The sequence below is a fragment of the Corvus moneduloides genome, chromosome 6 (assembly GCF_009650955.1).
Source record: "Corvus moneduloides isolate bCorMon1 chromosome 6, bCorMon1.pri, whole genome shotgun sequence".
In the NCBI taxonomy this organism is placed as follows: domain Eukaryota; kingdom Metazoa; phylum Chordata; class Aves; order Passeriformes; family Corvidae; genus Corvus; species Corvus moneduloides.
This window is the reverse complement of record NC_045481.1, coordinates 18,998,175-19,024,586: the sequence shown is the minus strand read 5'-3', so window position 1 is coordinate 19,024,586 and position 26,412 is coordinate 18,998,175. Positions and strand designations below refer to the sequence as shown.

At 37.6% G+C, this 26,412-nt stretch overlaps 1 long non-coding RNA gene across 3 annotated transcripts in view; it reads right to left on the bottom strand.

Moving 5' to 3' along the window:
• The window catches only part of LOC116445850, a 31,584-nt gene extending 5,624 nt beyond the window's left edge, over positions 1-25,960 (bottom strand). Inside the window, exons 1-2 of one of the 3 annotated variants that reach the window (XR_004240902.1) lie at positions 14,621-25,960; positions 339-463 (exon numbers count right to left, since the gene is read on the bottom strand). This is a non-coding gene — a long non-coding RNA (uncharacterized LOC116445850). Of the gene's footprint in view, positions 1-338 lie in introns of all 3 variants that reach the window. The other 2 variants (XR_004240904.1, XR_004240903.1) reach the window with 2 other exon arrangements.
• Between the last annotated feature and the right edge of the window lie 452 nt (positions 25,961-26,412).

The window sequence follows — 26,412 nt, the reverse complement described above, 5'->3', positions numbered from 1 at the left end:
GATCTTTCTGAGAGGGAAATCCCTAAAATAGGTGAATGAAGGTCTTAATGGAACAAGCTGGCTTTATTTCATGTTTGCCCTAAAGCCTCAGCACACTGTTCCAGCAGCGTAAAAGACTATAAAATTCAAATAGGTTATATTTACAGCCACAGTAAGGCCTCTTTACAGTGTGCAAATGATAGAAACAAGAAGCATCACAATCTTTCAACTCACTATCTCAAGAAGGTTTTTCAGCCTTTCCTCCTTTTGTTGTGAGGAAAGGTTTGGCTGCAATCACTTTACACTTATGGCTGACAAGAATATATGGCACTGCCATGCATGACAGTATCCTTACTAACCTGATGAGCATGCTGGGGAGGCTTGCTCTCGCCAGATCTTTCACCACCCCAAAGGTTATCAAGCCTGTTGTCACTCAGGTTTTGGAGTGTGGCAGATCCAGCAAGGGGGTTGTGTATGTGGGAAGCTGAAAATTTACAAGAAAAGGGCATAAATTAGGAAAAGAAATGAGAAAAAAAAGGAATATAAAGAGGTCTTTCTTAATGGTAGTATACAATAAACAATGATCCACAGTGTGCTAAAACTCTCTGGTAAAGGAATTGTAAATGGTGTAAAGAACAGTTATGCTTCAAGCATATCTCTAACTTCCTTAGGCCAGATTTGAAATTCTTTATTCAGTCAGTGCAGGTTCTGAAACGGATATGATTTTTTTTCTTTACTCCAGATAAAGAATTGTAAATTTGGCCTTTTGCATCTGTATGATTCATTCCAGCAGTGTCGAACTGAAATCTTTAATGTTTGAGTTTGTTAACCTATTGTATACAAGCAATTTATCAAAAGTGTTATTAAGTTAAAGGCTAGCTGATTACAAAAGATTTTTCTCTTTGATTTACCAAAAGTGACACAGTAACCAAACACACATACTCTGTTGTATGCAATTAATCTGTATGACAATTTTATCTCAAAAAAAGGAACAGAAAAGGGATAAATAGGTCAGACACCCTGAGTTCTACTTTCCCATCAAAAGTTAAACCAAAGTGCCGCATATGGAATGAAGAAGTGCTCATGCAAATCCCTGGCATGACAGACCTTAATCTCGTCTCACCAAAATCACTCCAAATTAGAGGGCAGCCCAGGAAAGCCAGTATGCCAGTATCAAAGAGTACAGAAGAAAGCCACTCCCAGAGTCCTAGTTATGTAAAAAGCAGGGTGCTACTTAGAAGCCTCACCCTTAGAGGAAATCTGATATGTATAAATTAACTCTCTTAAGAGAAAAGAACCTTGATAACTCTGCCAAGGAGGGCTGTATATCTGGATGTTGGAAATAGGAAGCAAGGGTGGCTGAAACACCATAGTGCAATGGTTCACACTTTATGTTCAACCAAACTTATTTTTAGTTTCATGAACAAGGATATGTAGCATCCAGAAGATTACCTGCCCACAAATTGTTAGAAAGGCCACCAAAAAAAAAAAAAAAATTGTAAAGAGGAAGCTGAAGTGTCTTAATTTACTGAGTCACTAAGGTACTAAGACTGTACTTATAGCCCTGATATCCCAGCTAAAAATCAGTCATGAATTCTTATTAATCACTACTGGAACTTGTTGTTGTTTCATGCATTTCATGTTGTTTCAAGCATTTAAAGTTCTGTACCAGTGGCAGACCTATTTAACACTTTGCAGGAGTTCTGCTCCCCCAGTCTTGATTTAAAAGATCCTGACATATATTTTACTCAAGCCTTGCAAGAAAAATCAAGGAAAAAAAGGCAAAATAAAAATAAATAAGCGGACACAGATTTCCTAAAATTGTGTAAAGATTATGCATATTAAGATAATTTCACTTCAGAAAATACAAAAACACTGATCTTGCCCTTGCTGTCATTAAAGTAAATAGTCCACTGGACTAAAAGTATGCCGTAAAGCACCTGTAAGCTTATCGTTCTGTACCACCAGTTTTGTGCTGCAGTTTATTTCAGGCAAGTCAATCCTTATTTCTGACAATATTTAGTTAAGAATTAGGGCCACTGGGGGTAAAACCTAACAGGTTTTGTCCACTACTCCATTAATGAGCTACTCCAAGGGAGAGAACTTAAAGGGAAATTAAAGAGGACACTGACTTGAAATAAATACATACAACCAGCTGTCCAGTGAAGCAACAGCCCTGAGCTGTAAATTGGTTAAAATTTCTTGGCTCGGAGGAGAAAGAATATTTGTAGCATAAGATCCCATGACCCTCTCTCTGAGCAACAGGTATCTTCCTATGAAATCTGTGACTATGCAAAGATAGAACAGCAGTGAAAAAGCAGGCAACTTTCAGAAGTCATACCTTTAAATAATCATAAAATCTTTCTACACTGTACTTTTTGTGAGCCATAACTCACATTTTCTCAATCCCAATTCAGAAATTACAGTGTTATTAGTTGCTAAATGTTGAGCTAATGCTGAGCTAATGTTGAATGCATGCTATCACAGTTCATGAGGGTGATCCCTAGAAGACCCTCCCCAGGAGATAAGAGTAACCAGAGCTATTTAATAGGAAATGAAGCAAGCAGGTGAAATAATTTATGTAAATATGTTGTATATAATTATCTCACTCTGCTGAGGTCCTTGATAAGTTGATATTTTCTGCCCGTCTCTCTTTATCTATGGCACTGTGCCAAAAGGAGCAACATTAGTGTCTAATGGCAATACCCTCAAAGGTACTAAGGCAATTTTCTTCTCCTTTGTACTTCAGAATATAGTCAGAGATATGTAGAGAAGTAGAGCAGCTGATTCCTAAGCTGTGTTTAAAAGTAGTATTCAGATGCTATCTTTTTACTCATGGACACAAAATAGAAAGTTTTCTCTTGAGAAAAGACAGTGCAGAGATGGCTCTTTGGACATTACTTATAGCTTAGGAGTTCAGCAGCACTAGGAAGAACATTATCTCTATGGGATCAGAAGTTCAGAGCAAAGTTCAAGATACAGCTTTTGCTATACAGAAATTTGGAGCTTATTTCATTCTTTCAGTACTTACTCACTGTCACAAGAATGTGACATGAGAGCAAAGCCATTGTCTCAGTAGGGAACAGTGACTAGAATCACTATTTCCATCTATCTGCGGTGTCCCTTACAACTGATACCCTTTTTAATAGTCCCTAGACCCAGAAAATGATGTTGCTCTGCTCATAATTAACACATGTAGTGATGCTAAGCATTGTTAAAATACACAACAGCAAAATAAAAATTTGCATTCATAGCCACAGTTTAATTAGGAAGATTACAAAGACACTGTACTAAGAAGGCATAAATAATGATATGAGAAATACACTGGGCACAGAGATTAACCTTCCAGCAGTTTTATTAATGTGTCAAGTCTTCAAAATGGAGTTACAAGTTCTCTGTGGAAAAATTCTAATGAATAAATTTATAAATGCATTTCTAACTTCTTCCTGGAACTCATGAATTATTTCTTCATTTTTCACAGATGCAAATACTGGAGAAATGGCTAATGTAGTTTGGTCTATAAAACATAACTGGAAAAATCATTGCTGCAACAGTGTAGTATCTCTTTAGTTTTTTTTTTCCTCCCTCTCCAAGTTAATTCTCGTTAGCTCCACCCCAAAAAAAGAGAGCTTTCAGCGCTCCTGAAACAGCTGTGGTTGTTCCTGCCACAGTGTATGCCTTGTGCTAGCTGTAGTCTGCTTGTGTCCTTGGTAGGAGAGTTTTACGCTTATCCTGTCATCTTTCTGAGGCAGCTGAAAACATACCAAGAGGCGAAAATCAGAGTTCAAATCCAAGTCAAGCCAAACTCTGGACTAATGATTATCCAAAGTAGACAAACAAGGAAAGATGTCACCACTGACATTCACATTGCCCCATCTAATCTTATCCAAATAGTCAAGAAGGGAGAGAAGAAAAGAAAGACCTCCTTATATTCTATTTTTTTACTTTCTTAACCTGGATGACCAGGGTAGACCCTGAAAACAGTGAGAGCATACCCAATGGATGGCTTCCATGCAGTGCTGTCAGGGTGGGACACCAGGCTACATCAACAGTCAGGCGGTACACTGTGATTTCTGAGATTCTAAACTATGACTTGAGATCTGATTTACTTGGCTAGCCCACTAATTGTCTTTACATGGAATTCCAAGGATAAGAAGGTGAGTTTTAATGGTGAAATGAAATGCACTTTTTTTCTTATGTTTTGTAGATTCATGTCACATACTCTTTTTATTTACTCAGTGATTCCTGAGCATGCAAGTTACTAGATTCATTTAAGGAAGTTGTTCTTGAGGCTACATTTTTTTTTCCTGTAGTAACAGAGAGGTCCAAGTTCAGTCCTAAGCATCATAGCCTGGACCAAAGAAAACCAAAATACAATCTTAGAATCATGCAGTAATCTGCAATAGAAGGGACATCCAGAGTCCACCACCATTCTTGCTGTGAAATCAGTGTTCCTGTAGGGACTTAGTGACTGACATATGGGGGGATTTGTCTGTGGTTCCATATGTGTGAGATCTTTTGTTGAAAGTGCTTTAAATGAGCTTGATTGTTCCTTTGCATTCTGTTTAATAAAACAATACAGATGGAGCCCTCCAAACAGTGAAAAATTGCTCTTCTGTGTGCCTGAGTGAAAAGTACTCCATGGAGTTTTTAATGGGATTAGCTAATACGTATAGAAAATGGATCTTTCCTGAGAACCATGTCATATCTTTCGAGCAGATATTACAGGCACAAGGAAAAGGGAGCTGGAGAGAGTAATTTTCTTCTTAGTAGTGTGTGGTTGTCCTTCGTTGCTTGAGATATCAGATAAAAGAAGAAAGGATCAGCAAGATCATGAGTGGCATGGGCCCAAACCTAAAATATAGCCATCACAATCTTAGACAGGTAAAAAGATGGAGAGTAGGAAACTCAGGATATGACAGACCCACTGACTATTTCATTTCCTTTGAAACACAGACTTTTTCTGCTTTTTGTTAAAGATCTCAATGAGTATTTCTGCTCTGAGAAATGTTCATGAGCTCTCCCTTTGTGTGGGACAGTTGATAACTTCCAATCAATTAGACTAGACCTTAGAAAGGCTTCTCCCTTCCTGGCTTACTGTGACGCTGGTCTAGGCATTTCCTAGGTCAACACACTTCAATACACTTTTCTTTTAATAATACCAGTAGTGACCTTTAGAGCTGAAGTCAAATTACAGGTGGTGAGGTGCAACATTAATACTGCTACAGTGGATTACCTTATCTTATTCTATAGTATCAAATGTGAATTTATTTGATGAACACAATAGCAAAAACTTGACCCAAAAGAGACCTCTCGGGGAATATACCGTTTTCAATGCAGGCAACATCATAAAATCAGGAATAGTTCTGCTTAATATGAAGTTTGAGAGTAAACATAAACTATTCATGAATCAATCAACGAGGTCGTAGTATGAGTTGTTCACTGATTCATATGCCATTTTTATTTGATTTTGGTCAGCATTAGATATCTTTATCTGCTATTTTGATTCTTGGTTAAGAAAACTGCTCACTCAAATTTCATGTGCTTCCAAAGCCAAATATAGATACGAATTTCTTTGGATTTTAGACATATGTATGGTGTTAAAATTCACAGTGATGCATGTTAGGGAAGGATCCTATTCTCATTTCACACTTCTGACAATCTGGAGCACCTCTTTTTACTTCAGTGAAGATACAGTAGTTGAATCATAAGAGAATGTGGGTCCTAGATTTTAGTATGGCTTTATACCTTTGAAGGTGTATTTTTCTTCATCCTAAAAATATGCATCCCTGAACAAAAAATTTATACAACAGTCTGCCCTTTAAAACAAAAGAACAAGAACAAAAAGTCAGGATTACATCAATTTATAAACCTCAGGCATCAGACTTTTAAATATTTCAAATCCTAAAGGTGCAGAAATACCTTAGAAAGGTGAGGTATCTTTGAAAACACTCTAGCAATGAATCTGCTTTTTAAAAACAGTTCTCAAGTAAGTCAGGATCATAGTCAATAAGCAACTATGCAATAAACAGCTACAAATGACTAAGCACTCTCTTTATAAAAAAGAATCCTAGCTTCAACAAGCAGATGGATTTGGCTACTGTTGCACGCTTTATTCATATATAGGAACTTCTTAAATAGAAGGGTAATGTTTGAAGAAAATGCCTAATTTACCCATGCAAGGGCTATTAAGGCTTCTACAAAGCAGAAAATTAGTTAATGCACTCAAAACCTTGTTGTTCTTAAATTACATAGCATTGCTAACAGCTTAAAGGCAGTTATTCAGGTTTACAATTCTTCCCATGACTGATACCAGTGCTGTTGAATTTAGTGGAAAAACTGTTGAAGTTGTTTACTAAAACTGTGAGGAAATGAAGGTGTTCACAAATTGCTTTTAATTTTGTTTTGTGAATTCTGGTATCTCCAAATTTAACTGGTCAAAGGCTCTCAAATGCAAATGAATGAAAGCCTCACCCTACAATTCAGATAGAATTTTAGTCAAAGCTTCCCTATAAAATTGATTAAATGAAGCAGGAGAAAGAAAAAGTACTAAATCTAGGTAGTGAATTCTTTACAAAGTATTTCTAGGGCTTCGTCTTACAGGAGTTCATAGTCTGAATCTACTTCCTGAACTCCTATGTTAATATGTGCCAAGGTGGATCTATATCTCCAATGACTCTATGAAATAAATTCCATAATTCTTATTTATTTTCTGTCTTTTTTCATGTTAAGTGTGAATCTTAGGGACACAATTTGGTATCCCCAGGTTATAAAAAGTGAAAGTTCAGGAAGACAAAGAAATATAAAAACTTCTCCTTCTATATTCAGAAGAACCATCTCAAGATGGTATCTGCTTGGGCCACTGCCATTATCCCAGCTCTACGGCTGACACCAAAATAGCACAGTAACTGGAGACACACAAATATCATAGATAATTATATTCCCTTTAGTTAATTCCAACACCACAGCCATACTTTTCAAATGTCACAGTGGTGCTGGCAAATCAACACTTCCATGCATTTGACTGTGCTATGACAAGCTCTCAGGTCAGCCGGGGCTACTCTGCGCCTGGCCCCAGTCTCACCCAAGTGATCCTGCTGACCACAGCCAGTGAAAGAGCACCTGTGGGGGTGGAGTGCTGGTTCCTTTAGCTGCACGTACACACAAAAACTCTTTTTAATGCCTTGCTGGTTCATAGAAAATTGTTTCGCTGACATTTGCTGTAGCTTTTTGCTTTGCTGAGTCAGTCTCCCTTAAAATAAAGATTTGTTCACGTGAACATCAGCAGTAAGTCCAAGCGGCCTCATATTCGTTATCCTCTTTGGGGATATACTATGTAAGCTAGCTTGCATATTTTCTTTCTTCTAAATTTATTCCTTGCACTTCATACTTCTTTTTTAACAAAGAGCAATGTGATAAACCCTTATTTTCTCTTAAGTTACATGATCTCCCAAACTCTTCTTTTTATTTATAAAATCAGACTTGGTGTCATATTTAGTTTCAATTATATTTACTTCTTTTAAAACAATTGTTTTAAGATATAATGTTAACTATTTTGAAATAGAAACATATAGGATACTTCTTTAATTATTAATGAGGTAAATATTTGTTTATTTGTGGGATACGATGTAACAATGAGATGAAAATGGACCGTAACTGTAGCCGCCAATTGGGCAAAAGTTTTGATGGCTTCATGTCTTTATTATTTAAAGAAGGACTTAATAGATGAGTTGGGTAACATTAATATTCATCATTTTAGAATGAATATTACTATCTGGGAAATGCACATGTGTAAATTCAAGGTAGATTGCAAGATTTCATTTAGAAACAAGTGAAAAAAAAGGATGAAAATTATAATTCTAATCAAGATTAAGATAGTGTATAGAAAGTGAGTTGAATTTATATTGGAACATGTGATCATTCTAATGTGTAACAAAAAAATTACTTTCTTTGTCTTGACTACAGTTTCAGCAAGCATTAGCTGGATTCATTCCTGCACCAAAAAAGCTTTTGGCAGCACTGCAGAATCTTCTTAGTATAAATTGAGATTTGAATGCAAACTGAAATAGCAGTTTAATCCTAGAGTAGGTTTACTTATTGTGGTTAGCTGCCTATTTACAGTTTGGCTGGGGGAAAAACAAAATAGAATTTTAAAAAAATATATTGTACGTAAAAGTTATAGTTCATATAATGGCTTAATTTTTTCTGTCTATAAAATTTAACTTTACCAATATATAATACTAATATACTTAGCAAAAAGCTTACATATAGCTCATACCCATATGAATACCTTTATCATCTTGTGTAATAAAATATATAACTACATCACAATAATGATTTGATAAAGGCTTTCTATCAAAATGTAGAATTAAAGAAAAACAAAAACAAAACCAAAACAAAACAGAAGATAAATTAAAAAAGAAAAAAAGAAAAGACAGTGTTAGATCTTTGTGCAAAATGAAGAACACTTGCTGAAATATTTTTTGGCCAGAACAATTGCGTCTGGTTTTGCCAGCAAAACAAAAGCTGGATACATATTTTTGTTATGTTTTTTTTCACACTTTACGTATATATGCTCCAAAACTTTCCAGAGGAGACGAGACCAAAGTCTTCCCAGGATCTTTACTAGGATAGCTCATATCTCCATTACTCTTCTTCCTTTGTTCTTTATGCTTTATCCCCCTATTTTCTTTGTACTTCAGATTAACTTGAAACATGAGTCTTGCTTATGTTATAACTATGATCTAGGGCTAAGTACTTTGGTCAGGTTTTGGGAGGTTTTTTAATTACTAAATTGGTTTACTATCAGAAGATTTTTTAAGGCAGTAGAAACTGAGATTAATAGATTTATGGTTCTTTATCCTGCAGGAATTGCCTCTGTACTGGTAGTGTTTCAACTGACATGTTTCAAGTGGTACAATTCTGGAAGCTGACAAGGTTTTACGTAGCTCACTTGGCAAAAGAGCAGCTTACCGCAGGGTATGAGTGTGAAATTATAGCAACGTGGTAACTGCCAGGTGCATGTTCTTATCCCACAGAAAATATGGTGGAGCTTTCCTCTTACCTGCCAGCTTGTCAAACAAGGCATCAGGGCAAAACATGCAGTGTGCACTGGATGTAAAAATCTTCCTGATAGAAAGCAGAGCAAGAACCATAGATGAGAAGAGTCATTACAAGTAACTACAGAACTGCTGGGTTTACACCTAACTGCAAAGAGGAATGGGAAGCATAGCCTCTAGTTGCTTATTCATAAACCCCATACTCACTCCTCAGCACACAACTTTTATCAGGCTTCTTATATTTCATCAGTGCCTTTGTCCCAGAAATTCTCACTGAATGCACAGGAGCTTAAGCAGTCAAAAGTAGACATCTTTATTCAGGGGTATAGAGGAGTAGCAAGAAAACCAGCTGAGCATTAGAAAGTACTCACATAAAGTCTATTCCCTCCTATAGCTAATACCTTCTCACTCTGCCAGCTCCTCCACACGTAAATCACATCAATTTACACTCCATTTCACTGACTTATACTCTAGTAAGTGAGTGTAAGTAGGTCTTAAGGTGTCTAACTGAGCATAAAGGACTCTAAATTACACATTTTATGCATCACCTCTGAACCTAGCTCATAGGTTTTAAACAAAAGCAGAGTAATAAATCGATAGTTTGGAAGAGGGAGGACGTGAAATGTGTGTCCATTTTGGTTGCTCGAGGTTATCACTGTATTTCATCAAAACTAATAAAAAGGTCCTGCATTTTTATTTTTAACACTATTGAACTCAAACTGAGATATGCTCCAAATTCTTCAAGCAATTATTTAAGCAGGTAAAAAAAAAAAATAGAAAAACATGAAGACACTAAATAAATCAGGGTTTGGCTTGTTTTTCTTTTTATTTTTTTTTCATATCTCAGTTTTGAGCTGTCCCTGAAAAGTTTCAGAGAAAGGCATGTTATTTTTTCTTTTGGACCATGCTCTGAAATCTCTGTCAAACTTCATTCTGATTCACTATCAATTCTACAATGGAATATTCACTTAAGTAAATTGCTAATGAGATTTGTGGCAAAGCTATGAGCCTATGAATAGCATCTCAGAGTCAGTAAAATAGTATTTAGAAACAGTGGAATCTATTTATTACCAAATTACTTACTCCTGAGGTCAATTATTGCTACAAACATTTAATTAAATGGTGATGTAAATTTGATGAGCCTACTCAATACAAGCAAAGCCTGTTCTGCACTTTGAAAAGGTGAATAACAGAACTGTCCCTCCATCATTCCAGCTAAAATTAATTGGTCTCCTGGAAGTCTAGTTATAGAAAATACGCAAACTCCCTGGTTCATCTTCCCCAGAATCTCATCTCCATTAGCTTAAAAATGTACTAAGAAAAAGGTTTCTCAAAGCAGAATAAAAGAACAATACACTTTAATAATGGGAAAAATCCTGAGGGTTATATCTTGCTAAGGAGGGGTTTTTTTAGATTTGTTTTTTGTTGCCTTTTTTTTTCCCCTGAGTTAGGGGGAGGGTTTCTTTTAAGGTATGGTATGGAGCTGGAAGGGAAACAGTAGTTAAGCAGCGAAAGCTGTTATTATTAGTGCTCTTCCTCCACAGTTTAAAAACAGATTCTGGTACTTATGAGAATGGGGAATGGCATTGCTCCGTGACTTCCTCCCTGATAACAAGTTAATTAGATGCCAAGTGCTAAATGCTGGATTCTATGCATTCAAAGGGACACTTATAAAAACAAAAGAATTTGGCATCTAAATAGCCTGTTTGCTTCTGGAAACATTTATTTATTTTAAGACTTCAAAGTAATGACAATCCATAGAATATAGCACTCACATTTTAGAACACATATTTCATCACAAAGATCTTTTATTTCAAATCCTTCTCAGAAATGATAATTATACACCAAGCTTACCCTGCTAGTACTGCGCTGTACAGCTATGAAAATCAAAAGACTCTGTTTTATGCATTTGCTGAACCAGAGATTTTCTTGAAATCCCTTTGTTGAAAGAATGCCCAGTATTATGAATGACACAATCTTTTGGTCTTCATTCAGACAACATTTTCAGTGAAATAAAAGACATTTTTTGGTGTAGAGGCCAGCAATTTGCCCCTGGTTCAGCTGGTCAGAGTTAAGAACAGTTAGGAGGGAGACTTTTGAGTGTCAGAACCAGAAAGACACAAAGAGCTACTTGAATTCTTTAAACACTAATGTTGCATTACATATCTGTCTTGTTCAGTGCCTCTAACAATAACCTGAAGGAGGTGATGAGGCCCTTTCTTCAAGTTTGCAGGTGACAACAAGGAGGGGAGGAACAGTCAATACAGTTGAGGGTGGAGGGACCCAGACTGCTGAAGGAATGGGGCCAACAGGAACCTTATCAAATTCAGCAAAGACAAATGTAAAGGCCTGTGCATGGGAAGCAGAGCCTCTTGCAGTGTTACAGGCTGGGATGGGTTGGTTCCAGGCAGTTCTGCAGGAAAATTTCAGAGTTTGCAGTAGTTAAAAAGCTGAGCATGAGCCATCTGTGCATACCTGCAACGGAAAGGGCTAACTGCATTCTGAGCTGTAGGAACAAGAGGAGGGCACATTCAAGGAATCAAGACAATTTCTCATTCCCATTTACATGCCACTCTTTGGAACACTATAAAGCTACTTTGTCCAGTTTTAGCCAACTCCATCCAGTAAAGACATTGATAAAGAGCATCATAGAGTCATCAAATCACAGAGTGGCTTGGTTTGGAAGAGACCCTGAATATAACCTAGTTCCAAGCCCTGCTGATGTGAGCAGGGAAGCCACCCACTGTATCAGGTTGCACAGGGCCTCGTCCAATCTGTCCTTGAACACTGCCAGGTATGGGGCATCCACTTCTCAACACAGCCTGCTCCAGTGCCTCACCATCCTCATGGTAAAGAATTTCTTCTAAACATCTAACCTAAATCTATCTTCTCTTTGTTTAAAACCATTTCCCCTTGTCCTATTACTATCCCCTCTATTTTATAAGCACCCTTTAAGTACCTATAGGCCACATCACATTCTCCCCAGAGCCTTCTTTTCTCCAGGGGGAACCACCCCAGCTGTCTCAGCCTGTCTTCATAGGAGGGATGCTCCATCCCTCTGACCAACTCTGTGGCACTCGTCTGGACCTGCTCCAGCAGGTCCATGTCTTTTCTGTGCTGAGGACCCTAGAGATGGATGCAGCACCACAGGTGGGATCTCGTGAGAGCAGAGGAAAAGAATTACCTCCTTCAACATGCTAGCCACTCCTATTTTGATGCAGCCCAGGATATGTTTGCCTTTTGGGGCTGTGAGTGCACACTGTGGGCTCATATTCACCAGAAACCCCAAGTCCTTCTCCTCAGGCTGCTCTCCATAACTACTTCTCCCAGTCTGTGCTCGTGTCTGGGATTGCCAGACAATGGGTGCAGCACTCTGCATTTGAACTTGTTGAACCCCAATATGTTCTTGTAGTCCCACATCTCAAGTTTTGTCCAGATCCCTGTGGATGGCTTTCCATCCTTCTGTTCTGTCACCCACACCACTCACCCTCTTGTCATCTTGAAACTTGCTGAGGGTGCTCTCAATCTCACTGTCTATGCCATTCATAAAGATATTCCAGAGCACTGATCGAAAGAGGAGCCCTGACGGACATGACTCATCACCAGCCTCCCAGGCATAGAGGTGAGGCTCACCAGTTTGTAGTTCCCTGGGTCTTCCCTTCTACATTTTATTAAAAATTATAGTGATGGTTCTCTTTTTCCAGTCACCATGGGCTTCACCCGACCGCCTTGACTTCTCATAATACAGGGAAAAACTTTTTCCCAGTGAAAGAAGTCAAGATTAAATAGATTGCCAAGAGTACAGTCTGCATCCTTGGAAGTTTTCAAGTTCTGACAGAATAAATTTCATCTGACAATGAGTTGACCCTAATTTCAGCAATGTGTTGAACTAGAGTAAGGAAGTACTGTAGTAACAGTTAGAAGAAAAACCCTGGAAGAGATATTCTAGGTGTCAAGTTTTCTTGTTGAGGATTTTGTTCTGAATGCCCATATCTCTCTCTAGCACTCGCACAAGATACTACTAGAGTTGATACACACCATTCTGAATAAAATCTTCTTTTTCATGCTTATTTGCCACCAAGGAAAACAAACTACTCCAGTCACAGCACATTTTGGAATGACCATGTCAAAGGTATTTGTGCCAGCCAATCTGTACATATTGGCCATACACTTCTTAATATGTCTGTCCATCAGAAACATATTTCACAAATATTTGTGATCTCTGGTCTCAAGAGATGTGGTTCAGTGAATTCATAATAAAAATATCTCTTTCTCTCTGGTTTTGTTGCATTTTAAGTGTGAGTTATTTTAAAATTTTGTTAAGATAAGTAAGCAAATTAAATTAAAGCCTTATTTAGGACTCTTCAGCCTGTTTCTTTTCCATTAGAATTAAAGGGGACACTATTTAAGAGGTAAGGTAGTAATTGCAGTAATTGCTGAAAATTCATATCTAGCAGCATGGTCTCACACATAAATATACACAAGAAACTCATTTAAATGTCCTTAATAGTAATTAGCCCGTTTACCCCTTAAAACTATGAAAGTATTATTGGAATCCTTTAAGAAATGCATTTTATTCACCCAATAGGCCAGAAAACTTTCTCTGGAACCATTATTCTACATTGTGTAAATATATATCCAGTCACATAATTATTTATCTTCTATTTCTTCATTTTATATTTAACAGTTTTTTGAATTCTGTTTACTTTTCAGCTACGAGTCCATCATACCTATGAAAAGCAATGGTAAACCTGGATATTGCTACAAAACCCCAGAAATTCCAGCAGGCACACAATTAATCACTGGATCTGCTGAGATTCCTACAGCAACTTGCTCATAATTCAACTTTTCTCTTACCAGTGCCAAAACTCATCTGCCTGTTTTTATGAGATCTTAAAACTAATACAGTTGCTATCAATGTAAACCCTTTAGTGAGATGTGGAGGATGCAGAGCATCTGCCATCTACTTTGCAACAGGTATAACTGAAACTAAGGACTACATCAGTGAGAACAACTGATTCCTTTATGGAAATCCAGAACAGAAGTGTGAAGGACCATTCCTGAGAAAACATCAAACCTTTGCAACATCAGTTGTGAGGCTTTTCCAACTTTTAAGAGATGTTATGATCAGTTGTTCTGAAAATAACTACTGCTCTTAAGTTAGAAGCAAAACATGGCAAGAGCAAGCAGGCAGTCAGACTGATGTCATTTTTATGACTCGCGAGTTCAGACCCTGTAAGAAAACAAAGTTTTTGAGGTTTCAACACAGCAAGACACCTGCTGCCAGCCATGATGACTTGTGATTTGTATGGATTCTTTTGAAAACCTGGAGTCCATGAAGATTTGGCTTCAGCTAATCATACTCTCCTGAGAAGACAGGAGAGGAAGAATTTCTGTCCTGATAATACCAGAAGACTCCTTCCCCACCCAGCATACAGTGATTAGCCACTGAACAAGATGTGATGTGGAGTATATGCTCTGTGATTCACACTGGCTTAAAAAGGGCATTTCTGTTTCATTATTGCCCAGCTGGATTTGGGGTTTGTAAAAGGCTGACATACAATTTGACAATTTCCACTAACCTGAGTGGGAATCAGTCCTGTGGTGACGGGATCCCTTCACAGAGAACTAGCACCAGGTAAGCAATCAAAAAGAGCGTGCTGACATGTTCATCTGGAGTAGAACATGTGCCAGGAAGTGATGTTTTGACTTCTTCACACTTCCAAAATCATCTCCCAGATGTACGGTCTGTGCAGAGTTGGAAGGAAGAGTTAGCTCTTTTATTAGTGTGCCAGTTTCGCTTAGTTGGCAGCTGGGGTTAAACCATGACAATTAGAAAGCTGCAGACTTGTTTAATCCAAACACACTAGGATAATACAGAGAGACAAGTTGTATAAATGTTGAATTTGGCTTAAAGACTGTATCAGTACAGGCAGATCCCTGGCTATGTAAATATATTTATTTGTGTATACATTGCATTTGTACACTATACACTGTTATATACATCTCTGTATATATAGATCTCTGCCTATGTTAGAAAGAACTAGAGAAAAATTATTTTCACAAAATACTGCATTGGAAAAGGTAATAAAGGAAAAATCTTAATTTACGTTTAACACTGAAAAGTGGTTTGCCCTAAATTTTCATGGTTTGAGAAATACATCCAAGTGAAAACAAAAAAAAAATAAAATGGCAGGCTGCTGGTTAACAGTACACTGAATCTAAATTAATAGGAAAGAGCATTCAGAAACCCACTGCTCCCAAACTTTCCTTCATCCCTACCTCACATTTTCAGTTTTCATAACTTTTATTTTCCCCTGCAGCCTTCTTCTCACACTTCCACTGAAGGCTGCACAAATAGTGTAAATTATAGTGTTCCTCCTATCTTTTTCTTTAGGGAGTTCTTTTTGTAAATATCTTTCAAATCATGTATGATGCTATGAGCCATCTTGTCACTCTTTCACTCTGGAAGGAAGAGCCAATGACAAGTGAGAGGTCACAGACATGTAGAAAATACAATATAAGACAGATTAATTATTTGGTTGAAAGCAGTGGGAGTCGATTAATTTTGGAGGGCCGTCATAATCCTTCCTCAACACATGACCAAAACACGGCCACTGCATTCCCAAAATGTAAAACTAGTCACAGCCTTCTTTTTTCCCAAAATGCTTTTGTGCTCTGGACGATGACCAGAATGTATCTACTGAGTTTCAGAAACAGCAGAAACCTATTGTTTATCAAAAGATAGGGAAGGACTTGGGATATGTGGCATAAAACACTGCTGGACCCATTCCAGTTAAAAATTCTTTCACCTCAATTTGACTCATGAAGAAGACTTTCGGTGGCCACTACATAGAGCAGTAGACCCTCTTCTCGATCAGGAATTGTGCGACAAGGTCCCAAATATAGCCAGTCACCCTCTGCCCCTATACCTCCTTAGCTTACAGCTCTCTCAGACCTGTTACTCTCGTGAACTTCCCTGGCAGTTTTGTGGCAGGAGTAGGAAAGCCAGAAACCACTGAATTTGAGCAGTTGCTGTTAGGTGAAAAGGCAGTAGCAATAACCATTAGCAATAATAATTTAGAGCCGACAGTAGCTCTAAATGATGCTGTCAGATATTCAAACTGGAACAGGGTTTTTGCTTTCACCTGCCAGTACTAAGCAGACCTGAGAATGAAGACTGCAGTTGTCCCTGGTATACCACGTGCTGTGTTTAGGTATGAAAAAAACCGGTGGTGATAACACAGGAGGACAAAATTTTACGAGATACAGCTTGTGGGGAGGAAAAAGGGAAGACAAAAATAAAGCATGAATATGTCATTTCTAGGTGATGTCTGTGGGGTATGGCCATTTCATCTTCCACTTCATATTGTCTTTGCCTATAAGCAGGTTGGGATGAAGTTGAAAGTTGGCATCTTTTGCTATCTGTCCTGCAGGGGCAGAAACAACTGTATAAATTGCAAGAGCAGAGATTAATGGGGGCATTTTCCCTGACCCTTTTTCATTTTCTTTTGTAAGTTATAACAGCACAGCCACTTGTGCTTATTACATTGCACTTTGTGATTTAGGGCTTGAGATTCTGTGCTAAGATAAAAGGAGGTTAAGAAATGAAAGGGTTGGGGAAAGAAGGAGGGAAGAGGAGTACAAGAAGAGAAAAAGCAGGCAACACGAGAAGAGTTATGTCCTTTGAAGCAATAAATAAGTCAAAGCTACGAAGTAATGCTAAGAAATAGTTAATCCACAGCATACTTCAGCATAGATGTATAAAACAACAACCTCAATGACACAAGTGGCAGCAGTGGCGCAGCCAATCTATTGGCAGAAAGGAGGTGTAAGGTAGCAAAGGGGATTAAATAGCAACAAAGAAGAGACAGTCAGTAGGCCTGAGTGTGCTATAGCATTTAGCAGGACCAATTATATGGCAGGAGGAAATGGCAAGCTGAACAAAAAAAATGACAGAATATTCCATAGAACACCAGAAAAGCAGAGAACATGGGAAGCCAGAGATAAAGTCTCATCTGTGGCCCTGAGGGCCAGAAAAATGGAGTTCCTTCTAGCTGCTGCAGTTGGAATTTGGTTTTTCATCAGCTGCCCGGGCTGGTGAAAAAAACTACAAAACTTGTTCTGTTCACATTGTGTTACTAACTGTTTCTAGTTGAAGTTTAGAAGTTTTTCCAGAGCCATGTTATACTCTATGTTGATGAAGATCAGGAAATAAACTAGAAACATGGGTGGCTGCCAGGAGCCTTGGATAAGTACCTATTTCTTGGTTGTTTCTTGAGAATGAGTGGCAGCATTGATAACAGGTGATGTATTCTACTGTTTTGGATGGAAAATGAGAGAGTGGCAGCTGAGATGTGTGGGTGTGTGATGCTGTAGTTGACAAGGAACTGGTAACCAACAAAAGAGTGGAAAAGAGAAAAAAAGATTTTGTTACTTAAGGAAGTTACGGAGACAAATCCATTTTGTGTCTGATGAGAAGTTTCCTACGTCATAGTCTGTAGTAGGATACAATAGCTGAAAAGTCAAGATAGACAAACTCAAATGTATAATTGGCATTGAAGATAATTAGCCATCATGATGTATTATCTGGTTATGTTTCCAAGCTATATGTTCTTTCTCAGTTAGAACTTATTAGCTTAATAAAAACATTTGAAAATCAAATTAGGCATACTCTAGCAATGCTTCATAGACCCCTTAGATGATTCCATTGCTACTTTAAAAATATAACACCTGCTAAAGATTGATTTGTTTAATTTTATAATACAGTGTGTATAAAGATATAAAGTATTTCTAGTATTTAAAAAATTAATTGAAATTAAAACAACATATGAAAAGATAAGACTGGTGAAGTATTTGTTCCTTTTGACCTGGCTTCTGCTCTTTTTAGTGCTATTTAATACTTTTTATACGCTATCAAGAATTTCAATTTTAGTGAAAGTAGAAAAACTAATTACAGAGAGATATTAACGTAAACTGAGTTTCAGCAGATTTCTTGTGACCTGATATTTTTTCTAGTCTAGAGAATTACCAAACACTTAATAGTGTTTTGTTCACCTGAGCTCAAGTAAATAAAGTTCCTAGGCCTCTGAAACTCACCTACGTGAGGTAATGATACCACTGTTAATCTGCCTGACGCTCTGCTAAATGCAAAAAACAAATAAACAAACCCATCCACATTTGTTTTCCTTTCATATAAACCACCACAGTTTCATTAATTTCATTATACCAATGTATATCAGTTAACAATCTGAAACATAAGGTATATGCTATTTTATCCTTCTACAGTAACCTTCTGCCTGATAACCTTCACCTACTCATAAGAAGGATTTCCTAGTGAAGGAAAGCATGTTCATTTGTCCCATTTTACAGATAAGGAACACAGTATCTGTACAGCCTAAAATTAATGTTTCCACATTTACTTCTTCCAAAGCAGCCCTCTTAAAATTTTGTTTATCTAATTTGTAAGGCACCCTCTGTAACCCAGTTTTGCCAGGTCTTTTAAAATAAGATGTAGTAAAGATGATGAGACAGGTACCTAGGAGGAAAAAGACAAGCATAAGCAGTTGTATAATAAGAAAAAAATAAGGCAGTATTTTCATTAACTAAAAGTAAAACATGATGCATGATAAAACCAAGAAGGAATGAAAATCATCAGTAACAGTCCTTATCCCCTTCTGGCCACCAGTCTAATAATTATCAGCTGACAATTTTACAGAAATTACTTACAATAAAGAATTTGGAGTGCTTTTGAGTTTTAGTCTATGTCAAAGATAATGTCCAGAGCATAAAAGGTAGATTAGGAAAATGTGTATAGGCTGTTGTGGTGTATAACAGATCCTCAATACTGAGATTTATTCTGCCTTGCTGGCACATTCATTTTTTAGATAAATAGTAGTGTTGAGTATAAACTGTTGGTACATGTGGGAAAAAAAGCTTTACCAATATTTCTGCATTGAAACTGCTAGAAGGTTACAAACACACCCGGTAATTAAAACAAATTAAAAGCAAAAAGCAGCTAGCAAGAAGTAATGGATGGTCCAGGAGACATAAATGAGGAAGAATGCAGACAAGTGCAGAAAGATGTATAGAGCGTTCAAAATGCTAACGGATGACAGACAGTTCAATGCAGATAAATGAAGTGCAATTATGACTTTGATGAGCTTTCGTGACACAAGACTACTCTTTGTTCAAGATAAAATATGAGGAATATAGATGAAAACATGAATAAAATGGGAGACAAGTCATTGTGCATCATTAATGACTGATAAGAAACAGAAAGAAAAAGACAAATCAATGAATTTAATGAATCTTAATAGTCCAATTGTCTATGTCTGTGGATTAGTACGCACATGCTTCATAAAATATGATCATTTAGAAAAGAAACGGAGAAACAAAATGGAGCTTCTTCATGTTCTGTTAAATACAAGGTGTCTAACTGAGCACTGGACTAGAAAAAGATCATCAGTTTCCCTGACTTCTGCTTCTTCATCCATGACTTTTTTAATCAAGATATGTAACTTGAACAACTGGCCAGGTGGTTTATGGATCTTTTTGCACATTTCTCTAAAGTGTCAAACAACATGACATGGCCAGAAGTAACAGGGTGTTGGCACAGCTATACCAATTCTCTGATTCATTGCATCAAAAGTTGTGCAGTCAGTGTGATCTGACTCAGCTGACTCAATAGAGTTTGCCCTGCAAAAGCAGGAGATATTTGTCCATTTATATCCAAGTATAGAATTCCAGATTTGTGGTAGTAACCAAATACATAGAAAGCAATTTAATGGTCTCTCTTTTAGTACAACCACTACACCACAACAGAGGAGATATTCCCAAAGGATCTACTCACGTGCCTCCAAGAACAAATTTCCTAGGAAATGATGAATTTAATACCATCACCTGCAAACCTGAAATAAGCATAGATAAGTCAAATAATTCTATCAGAGGATAAGGTAAGCTCCAGTAGACAATGCCCTGAGGCTACAGGCAATGAAGAGTTCACAGGTACTGACTGCAACACGCTCCTTAGCTCAGGTATCACATGGCACAAATATTATTCAGCATTTCTGGACAGTTTAAAACATATTAAAAAAAAAAGGAGGAGAAATTAAAACAAACAATCCAATAAATGCAATCTTAACAGTAACAAAAAGTGAAATAAAACCGGAACTGTTAACTCCAATCTTCTCTTAGTCACAAAATTGAAAACCATGAGATTCAAAACCTGCATTTCTAATGGAAATCATTACATCAATCTATGACATGATGTGGCAGTCTAACCCAATATTCACTAGGAGTTCCTTTCTTCCAATAATTATCTTGTTCGCTTACTTTGTATTGGTTCTTTAATGGGTTTCTTTAGGTTTTTTGACTTTTTTCTAGTTTGAGAATTTGCATTCTTGAAAGTTAGAGACTTTTTTTTTTTTAACTTTAAATTAGAGCTGTGACTATTGACTCATTTGCAGTGGGGGATCAAGCAGCACTGGTTAAAGTTATTACCTCCCCCAGTTGTCCACCCATCCCTTTCCTCATTTTCCCTCAACAGGAGGAGCTTTTTTAGACTGGCAGCAACCAATGACAGTTACCAGTTTACAGGCTAGAAAAAAAAAGGAAGCTGGAAATTGACCCTGGTCAGTGCTAGTACATATTTTGCTGTCATCTGCAGAGGTTCAAGAATATATCTCAGTAATAACTGCTGCAGAAAATGTACCTGCAGAAGCACAGCAAAAAGCTTTGGTCAATAATTGCTTAAACTTCCTCAGTTTCGATGACTGCAAAAGTCTGCATGTCTCAAGCAATAGCCTTACTCTAGAAATTATCTCTGTCAAATTATCATCAACTATAAGAAAAATTATAAGACAATTGTTCAAAATGGTAATGGTAATTGTTCAAATGGTCCAATCTCATACACAACAGTGAAACGACTAAGGAAAGAGAAGCACTGATAGCATCTGAAAAGAGCTTAACACATATATAGATGAAAAATTCTGTCTTTCAGATATGTAATGCAATAGGCTATGCAGTATGGATAGTATGGATTGGTAAAACTAACTATTGTCGGAGGAAAGAGCTGGAGCTTGTTTGTGAGTTTATGAAATGGCCCTTCAGAGAGCTGATGTTATGTATTCAGCAAGTATTACACGTTTTTAGTAAGTCAGGTGTGCAGTTACTGGTGGCTAGTGTCATAAAACCAGAGTCCTGGGGGAATCCATGGGCCTTGATGCAGTCCATCCTTCCCTGGCAGCCCCCCCTCCGCGCTCCTTCTCTCCAACTCTGCTCTGGTGCAGGGGCTTTGTGTCACCTTGGCGGTGGCACCAGAGGCACTCACTTGCTGGAGGTGTGCAGGTCTCCAGTCCTGTCTTCTGGATGGGCATTGGACAGGCATGATAGCCTTCTTTCCAGCCTTGTCTCCAGTCCCCTGTGAACCCTGAGCCTGACTCTCCATCCTGGCATGTCTGGGAATATTAATGAACCAAGCCCCCTTTTTTGTCCACCCTGCCTCCCATCTGCAGGACTGGCCGAGGGCACTGCCTTTTTCTGGGATCACCCTTGACTTCCAGCTCATCCTCCCTTTTTCTTGCTGCTCCCTACAACAAGTCCAGCAATAAGCTGAAAATTGTAAGAATGCTAAGACTGGCCATAGGAGTGTTCAATAGCCAACAATGACCTTTGAAACCAGAGAAATCCAAGGACAATGACAACAAAAGTGTATAGTTAGCCTATTTTGTTCAATAGTGGTTGATAAAAATTGTGTTTGACAAATGCAGGAAACAAATTCCAAAGATGTTCCTATAGCGAAGCCCCAGCTTCTCTGAGCATGCAGAAATCTGTCTCTGTGATGAACAAATGCTGACGAATATGCATATGCTTCAAAATGAAAATGAATGAGCCAAAACCTGAAAACTCTCCTCTCTCCAACTCATTATTTGGACTTAGTAAAATTCACCAATAAATGATTATACACTCAAGCTGCTTCATTCGCTTCAGGGAGGATGGCACTGTCTTCTCTAACCCGAGAAAACAGAATAGCTTAACTTCTTAGCATTCTTTCTGCCTGAGGCACAGAAAGGAGGACCATTTTATGATGCAAGTAAAAAGTTCCGTTTATCCTGGGGGTATATTCCTGGCTCTTCTTCAAAACTACTCCACCTAGGACATTTTCAGTGTGGTGTGTTTAACTAAATAAGCTCATGGTAGATTTCCAGTGCAATTTGTCACCACCAAGTAAGCAGAATTAACTGAATAGAAAATTCATCGTGAACTGAGGAAGGGTCTGTTTGAGTTAAAAGCAAAGAAGAAGCAGACCTCAATTACTTAATTATTAATTCTGCAAGACAATTATATATATATATGTCTGTATATGATCCAGAAAAGACTTTCCCATGTGCTGTTATCTTTGCATATAGCTGGTCAGTGCTCCCTCAGAAGCTGAATTGTATACAGTATATATAAAAGGCAAAATTGGTCTTTCCTCAGGCATTGTTCAAGGTCTTGAGAATTGCAAAGTCTGCTGAATGGAAAGCAAGAATTCCACAAGAGGAATGGAATTTCCTAACAATGACTCCTAGCTGAATTAAGTTCACCCTAAATTTGCAATCCTGGTGCAATTTGGCAGATGAGTTTTCTCACCAGAAGGTTCCTTCAGCATCCCATTGGTGAAACAAATTTAGACTTTCCCAGTTCTGCTATACTATGGGAATGATATAAAAAAATCTACTGGCACTAGGCACCTTATTCTTCATAGCATCAATCAGTAAGCAGCCTCATAACTTTTAGCACTGCATTTCTATTTCAACATAGCACATGTCCCTCATAAATGCACGTCCCTTCTCTTTCTGGCCACGGTTTCCTGGATGGGCACCTTTCACTGGTTCAGTAGATCTAATCAGAGGTCTTTGTTCCTCCTGACAACATTTCCCTTAAGTCTAAAAGGCAGTGCCTTCCTGTTCATAAAGAGATTATTGAAGTGGCATAAAATCTCTTTTACTAAATCCTAAGAAAAAGTTTTAGGTCTGAACAAGATTAATCTGGTGCCCTATGTTTTGAAAGAGTTGAAGTTGTTGACTGCTGTGACAACCTTCCTATCCCCCTCAGTCCACAAATCTGTGATGTGGGTGCTTTGCACTGCTAAAGAGCAAGACAAATGGTTTCACAAGATATTTTCACTGCCTCAAAATCCTCTTGAAGACCTGAAAGCTTGCTGCCAATTTATAAGGATTCAAAACATATACCATCTGCCTAGACTTTTTTTTTTCTTTCCTTTCAGGTAATCGGTCTGTACCATGGTGAAATGTTTTTCTGCCCTCTAGTAATAGCCCCTGGGAAGGGGACCTCTTGGTGCACCAGCATGCAAAGATTATTGCTCATTTATTTCTGAGTTTGGAGGTGTAATCATGTAGCCTCTCCTTCTTGACCCTGAAGGTCAGGGTAACATCTTTATAACTTTTTCTTCAGGTAATTGAAACCAGTTTTCCTTTTTACCTATCCTTCTTACAACAATATGTTTTAAAATAAATAAACAAGAAAGACTAGAAAAGGCTTTACCAAATGATGTTACCAGTTTATCAGAATCTAGGGATTAATCCAGAAAAGGCAAAAGTCAATACATTTCAATAGAAAATTTGCATTCTCCCTTGTATCCTATTACACATAATTAACTGATACTGGAATTGAAAGAGGGTTAACAGTTGTCAGATAGAACTTGAAGTATTTTGAAATACTGTAGAACAAAGTTTGCTGATCTTGTGTAAAGCCATGGATGGAAATCAAGAAAATATAAAGCTAAAGCTGTGCCATGAGCCTTGGGGTCTATATTATAAATTGTATCATTTTTTAATGTTCTCTCTTTAAATAATATTTAGAGATTTGGACCAGGCTAATTTTTTTAAAAATAATGTTCTCCTGTCCAACTTTTATATTTTCTCATAATTCTAATGTTCATTCATGTTTATCGAGCTGAAAGAAAATTTGCTCCTCTTTGATCATTTAGAGGCACTCTGTCAAAATTGTAACCATACCCTTGAAAATACAAAAAGTTACGGAAATGGACTTGACAGAGACAAAAGTGAAAGAATTATTTGAGTTTGCCAAACCTGTGGATAAGAAAGTACAAATAAATCTGATTTTTAATCAGTAGGAAATTAGAATGAGTGAGCTCTTGAGCTCCCATGGGAGACTGGGTAGATAGCCTTGAAATCAGAAAGGGATGCTTTCTCTACAGTAGATTAATAGTCTGCCTTCTAGGCTTCTCCACTTAGAAAAAAAGAAGAGCATTGAATGCATAAGGGGCAACTTAATGAATGCTGTGTGACTTTCACTGAGGTGTTTCAGCTCTATATAATGAAGCAAGAGTTTGTCTGATAGAAGGGTGTGGATTATTTTTTCCAGAAACATAAAGGTGCAGTGAGAGAACCAGAGACAGAAGATACGCCTTTATTTTAAAAGCTGGCTATGACAATGGAAAGGACCTTAATGATTACGCTTAGAAAATGTGAAAGAAAAAAATTATGTTGGCTATTTGTGTGTTATTTAGAAGGTTTTACTTATGCCTTCCACTCTAGCCATGGTAGGCAGTTAGATCAATCATAATTTTTTTTCATATATGTGTTGATTTTAATTTTTCTCATTATTCCCTTTTCCCTTGCATTGTCTATACAAGAAAAACCAAACAAACCCACAAAGAAACAATGCATAACAATATTTAATGACTGCTGGATTCTTATGTCATGATTTAACCACTTTAATTATCTTAATTTTATCAAATTCAACTAACTGTTGATTGGATTGATCTCTATTTGTGCAACTGTTGTCAGCATGAAAACTAAGGTGAGAAACATCAATATACACACAGAATCTTGTCTTCCTTATAGACTTTTTGCTTAAAATAAGATAGCATAATATCTAATGCAATTTTTCATAATTTATTTTGGTCAAAAAACTTGGTCAGAAAAGTTTACTTTTTATTGTTTGAAATATAAAAAAAGTGTTGCAGTCCAGTGTTCCTGTCTTACCTATTTATCCATTTCCAGCATGTCTATTGGCTGGCATCTGGGTAGATCTGTTTTAATTTTAAGAAAATTTAACATGAATCTCTCAGGTGTTCGGAAGGAAAGGGGAAAAAAATCAAAATATTTTAAGCAGCTTATAGCCTGGTTTCATTGGAAATCAGCTTGGCAAGTAGTCCCAAACAGGAAACTTTGGAACTTCCTCCTCAGTTCTGAAAACAAAAAAACAAACAAAAAAACCCCAAAACAAAACAAAACAAGAAAGATCTATAAGATTCACAGATTTCCATGTGTTTTGGGATCAGGCAGTGAAGGATGGCCGAATGCCAAAGGCAACCCATAGAAATAGTTTATCATAAAACTGTCAAATGCTAAATGCAAAAATCCCTTTGGGTAAAGAAGAGAGAACCTCTATTAGGTTAAGGCTACGACGTGCAGCAACCCAAAGCCTTATGCATACAATGACAAGGTGATACCTAACAGAATATACAACTATAAAAAAAGGAAGTAACAATGGGCTGAATGGAAAGGGGGAGGAAAGAAAGCACTGATGAGAAACATGACAAACAAGAACAGTCTAATGGCATAGCTAAGTTTTCTAATTCATTTTATTTGGAAATAAAATCCAATCCCAAAACTCTAAAATGGTAGAAGTTTACTATTTGAGTCATATGACAAACTCTGCCAAACTTTGTTTCAGAACGAGTATGGTATTTCATGTTAAGCTCACCAGAGGTGAGAGCTCAGGGAAAGGGCATATTGGGTATGTGTGCTTCCGAGCCTAATGGAGTTCTAGTTAAGTGCTTCATTTGTTTTATTGAAGTGGAAAGGAACATATTTATAACTTCATTTTGTTTAGAATTCAATAAAATATAACAATATATTAATAACTCATTGTCTGCTATTCTAAATGTCTTTCCCTTCCCTTCCCTTCCCTTCCCTTCCCTTCCCTTCCCTTCCCTTCCCTTCCCTTCCCTTCCCTTCCCTTCCCTTCCCTTCCCTTCCCTTCCCTTCCCTTCCTTCCCTTCCCTTCCCTTCCCTTCCCTTCCCTTCCCTTCCCTTCCCTTCCCTTCCCTTCCCTTCCCTTCCCTTCCCTTCCCTTCCCTTCCCTTCCCTTTCCTCTCTCTTTCTTCCCCTTTCCTTCTCTCTTCGTGCCTTTCCTTTCCTTTCCTTTCCTTCCCCATCCCCTTTCCTTTCCTTTCCTTCCCCATCCCCTTTCCTTTCCTTCCCCATCCCCTTTCCTTCCCCATCCCCTTTCCTTTCCTTCCCCATCCCCTTTCCTTTCCTTCCCCATCCCCTTTCCTTCCTTTCCTTTCCTTTCCTTTCCTTTCCTTTCCTTTCCTTTCCTTTCCTTTCCTTTCCTTTCC